The sequence below is a fragment of the Pteropus vampyrus genome, unplaced genomic scaffold (assembly GCF_000151845.1).
Source record: "Pteropus vampyrus isolate Shadow unplaced genomic scaffold, Pvam_2.0 Scaffold38, whole genome shotgun sequence".
Lineage (NCBI taxonomy): Eukaryota > Metazoa > Chordata > Mammalia > Chiroptera > Pteropodidae > Pteropus > Pteropus vampyrus.
In genome coordinates this window covers 7,566,306-7,571,127 of record NW_011888819.1, presented here as the reverse complement: position 1 = coordinate 7,571,127, position 4,822 = coordinate 7,566,306, and positions in this window count along the sequence as shown.

Genomic DNA, 4,822 nt, shown 5'->3' with positions numbered 1-4,822 from the left:
TTGTGGATCCTACTGGAGAGCTCAGAATAGCATAGAGTCCATTCTGATGATGTTGTTCTGAATGACATCCTACTTAAGAGGGTGAAAAAAATACAGAGAAATTTGGAGAAAATTGTAGAAGTTTTTAAAGACATTTTCTCACCTTTATTTATTACACTCCATCTACACTGGCATTCCGCTTTGATCCTGGTAAACTCTCTCAGACTTGAAAGTCTAACTAAGTGCTTAGCTTTCCTTCTTTTTAGAATTAAACCAACCCTCTCAGCCATCATCCAGCTCTGTCTAAAGGTAACCTTCTGTAATAGAGCCTATAGTTTTTTCATGTTTGACTTAATACCACTTTTAAACCTCAATTCTTCCCCTTTCTCTCCTGTCCCACATATGGACACGCTGATAAACCCAGGTGCTCTCCCATTTGGTACCAATGGGAGTTTCAAACCACTGCAATCTCCTTTCTGTGCAGGGGAACCCTTAAATGACCCCACAATAAAAACTCCAACTAAGTCTCCTTTCCTTGCTGTTTTAAGCCATTTTTGGATTACTTGGGAGGTCTGTTCTGTTCTCAGGGATCCTCATTATATAAATCACAAGACTTTTCATAGATTCTTTTGGAATGTGTGGCCTTATCAGTCATGACATCTGAACCAAATTTTGGGTGGAGTTCCACTGTGTTCCTAGAGAGGAGATATAACACTTCTCTTCTTTTTTCTAGTCTCAGCTGAAATATATCTTCCCTTCTGAAAGTATTTTATGAACAACCTATGGACCATCTCCCACTCCCATATTACATATTCCTGAAACTTATTCTCTACAGAATAAACTTTGTTTTCTTCAAGTCATATACAAATTTGCAATTATTGTGCTTATGGCCTGTAAAAGAATTCTGAAGTAAGATATGGACTATATTTCTCTTACTTACCATTGTATCCCCATAGCCATAAATAATCCCTCACATCTAGTATTGAATAAATATTTGTTTATTGAGTAGCCTAACGTAAATGAAATTACACCTCAAGGCAGTTTGTAGAAATAATAACACTTTATTAACCAAAAGAAAATAGATTTATTTTTTTCCAAAAACAATAAAGATAATTTATATAAGGCTATAGTTATGAACATTTACCACCCTGTGGGAAGATATCTAATGGAATGACATTCATTGAATAAAATCATACTCCCTGGCGTGATGAATGCTTAATGGAGTGAGTCTCAGTCTCTGTCCTTGTCTGTCTGTCTGTCTGTCTGTCTGTCTCTCTCTCTTTCTCTCCCCGCCCTTATGGCTAATTAGGAATTCAGTATCTGCTTTCGATTCAACTTCATAAATGTCTTTCAAATCAAAACCCCTTTTGTACCTTCCTGAAAGAAAACCTGGATTACTGAAGTGATTACCTGAGTGGTCCTCCTTACTACAGCAGCAGCCCTCTTACCCACCATCCGCAGTTTTGCTAAACTTCCTATTGTAAATCCTATTATGTCTCTGTTTAAAGTCTTTTAATGATTCATCATATTTATACTTCATTCCACTTCATTTTTTCCATCTTTAATTATATCTGACTCTTATGCTATGATCAACTAAATGGAATTTTTGATACTTCTGATAATAAAACATAAAATTTTATGTTTCTTCCATAGTGTCAAATTATCATTGAAAACTCCTTTTAGTGTTATTTCTTTTTAAAAGAATCCCATTGTTTGTTTCTCAGACCAATTTAGACAGCCTCCCACTTTATTCTCAGTAATTGATTGTATCGAACACTGAATCTTATCTATTGAAAATGTTGTTTTGATATTATGTCTTATTCTTAATTATAAGAGGGCACAGTATTTTATTTTATAAATTTTGTCAATAATATATAATAAAAAAGTATTCTTATTAAATAATATAAACAAAAATTACACATTTGGTTCATATCACATAATTGATAAATAAATTAAATGCATAAATCACTTGGACTGTGCCAATATTGACAGGTCAGAGACAGTCAAAATACTTAGCGGAAGCAGGGTAACACATAGGAGAAGAAATAGATAATGTAATAAGACAAAGACAAAATAGAGTTAGGCAAAAAAAAAAAAAAAAAAAAAAAAAAAAATCCAAATAGATGATAAATGAAGATGCAACATCTGCTTAATGTGGTCTGTTGTCTTTTATAGCTTATTTGGTCCAGTGCTGTTGCTTTCTGCTGGTGAGATATCTAGTTAAGCTAAGCAAGTTTATTTTAGTGCTTAAAAGTATTCATTTTCAGAAAAGGCAGATGTAAGGAATTCGAATTTGCTCTTTATAATATTAGATATTATAGGGTTTCCTAAGCGCCAAGTTGGCACTTCCTGAACATGACCTTGACTCAGGGATTTCCCAAGCAATATTTACTTCATAAAGACTTGAGAATTAAAACATGTGATCTAAAAGCTTATAAAATAGAAACAGAAATCTCTTCTTAGGACAAAGTTTAGATAAGTTGTTAAAAAGAGAGAGAGAGAGAGTTAAGAAAATGTATATAAAATGTAGAAGGAAAAATAAATAGATCTTGGACCAAAAATAGAACCCTGGTTATGAAAATACTGAACAAAAAATTATAAAAGTAAATGGAGAATTAAGTTTATAAAGTATAAGAGTCTATGAAGTATGTTTCTGTGCATAATTTGATCATAGACACATGTCCTTTAGCCCCACCTCTTACTGCAGTCATTACTATGTCTACAAGTTTCTGGCAAGCTTTGATAATCTGAGAGCCCTTCGCTTCTGGTCCATTCAGTGTGCATCTCACTTCCTCTTCTTAGGGTTTTCTGATGTGTTGGAATGGGGTATACAATAGCAATAAAGTACAACAATTTTTCTAGAGATAGAAAGAGGACTTTCAAAGCCCTTTAACAAATTCAGTGTGGCTGAGTTGTGAGAGGTAGAGAGATGTGATATAATACTGAAGAAAAGGATAAAGCCAAGTCATGGAAGACATTGAAATGCATGTTAAAATATTTAAAACTTTTTTAAAAAGACATTAAGAAGTCACTGGACAACTTAAGAAAGAATGGTATCCTTAACATTGCATTTATGAAAATCATTGTACCCACAAGACAATTCTATCAGAGATAGAGTAGTCATTAGAAAGCTATTAGCATAGCCCAGGTGAGTGAAGATATTGAAGTGGAGAATGGTTATAGCAATGGCGATGAAATTATATACACAAGTTTTGTAAGTATTTAGGAAAAGCAGGAGACAGTGACTAAAGAATGATGGGACTTCATACACCATGATGTTCCTAGTGGACTTTCTGTAAACATTTGTGTTTTTTTGGACAATAAGTTTCTCCTTCCCTGACAAAAACCTATTTTATTTTCAAACTCTGGCTCTGAAATCAGCAACCCTTAACTGACAAGATGAAGTCAAATAGCAGACTGGACTTAAGAACAATTTTCAAATTTTCAAAAATATTCAAAAGTCTACTTTTTCCTATTGTTACCATGATATTTCAACTTAAACCATATATTAACAATTAATGATAAACATGGGAGAACAATAAAAGATTTTCCACTGTAAGTTTTTGTTAGATGTACTGTAAAAGTTTTGTACCCACTTCCTGTTTTCACATGACACTATTAACATGATATATGTAAATGTTAAATTATATTCTCCACAACTTATTTTAAACATAAATTTTATTGTATTACTCCTCTACTCAAATTCTTCCAATACTGTTCCATTATTTTTGGAATGCATTCTATGATATTTTCTATGGCCTTCCAGGTTCTAAATAACCAAACCCTTGCTTATCTCTTGGACTTCAACACCTATTGCTCTCCCTTAAATTCCAGCCACTTAAACCACCTTTCAGTTTAAGAAATGTGCAAAGCTAGTTTCACGTTAAGGTATGTACAACGACTATTTACTTTGCTTAGAAAGTTCTACTCCAGATTTTCATATCAGCTTTTTCCATTGTTACCTCTCAAAATGGCTTTCTTTGACCTCCCAATCTAAAATATTTCCCATTCCAACATCCTTCACAATCGTAAGACCCTAATTTATTTTCTTCACATGGAAAATCTTATCTCAAAGTGTCTTTGTTCTAAATAGTTTCTAAATATTTACCCTAAGTATTTGCAACTTTGCCTCTTTTATCAAGTAGGTGGTATGCATCACTAGGAGCAGGAACAATGTCTTAACCAGTTCACAGTTCAATACCCAATAACGATAGGTCGTATGTGGCAGGATCCCAGTAAATGGATGTTGAATGAAAGATTAGTATTTGAATTTGAACTCTTGGACCCTGTTAAAAATATACTGAAAGGAAAAAGAGCTCTTGAATTTGCTACCTGAGAGTCCATGTGTCAGTATCCTTCTTATTTAAAATTACTAATTTTCCCTGTGTGCGTTCTAAAGTAATGCCAAGAAACACACTTTTTGAAATGCAACATTTGTTTTTGTTTAATTTTTTAAATGTTGAAAATAATATATTTTTCAAATTGCAGTGTTTATATTTTAGGATGTGCTCTATTAATTGGCATAGTATGAGGTTTTGCTGGTTACACTACCTTACGTAGTTTGACAATCCCCTTTCCATTTTTTGTGAACAGAAAAATTATATCATGGAGACCTGAAATCTTACATTGTTTCCACTTAAATATTTTTTTTTAATTTAATGCCAGTGATATTTTGATATCTAATAATTTTTTCAAGGCAAGAACATCATATACTATGGTTTCAAAAGATCCTGAAACTTATCATTGAACCCTTTCTCTTTAAATAACCAGTTTATGACATGTTGATTATGCACTTCGTATATATAATACATGTTTTAAAAAAATCTCCTAGATATTATTAATC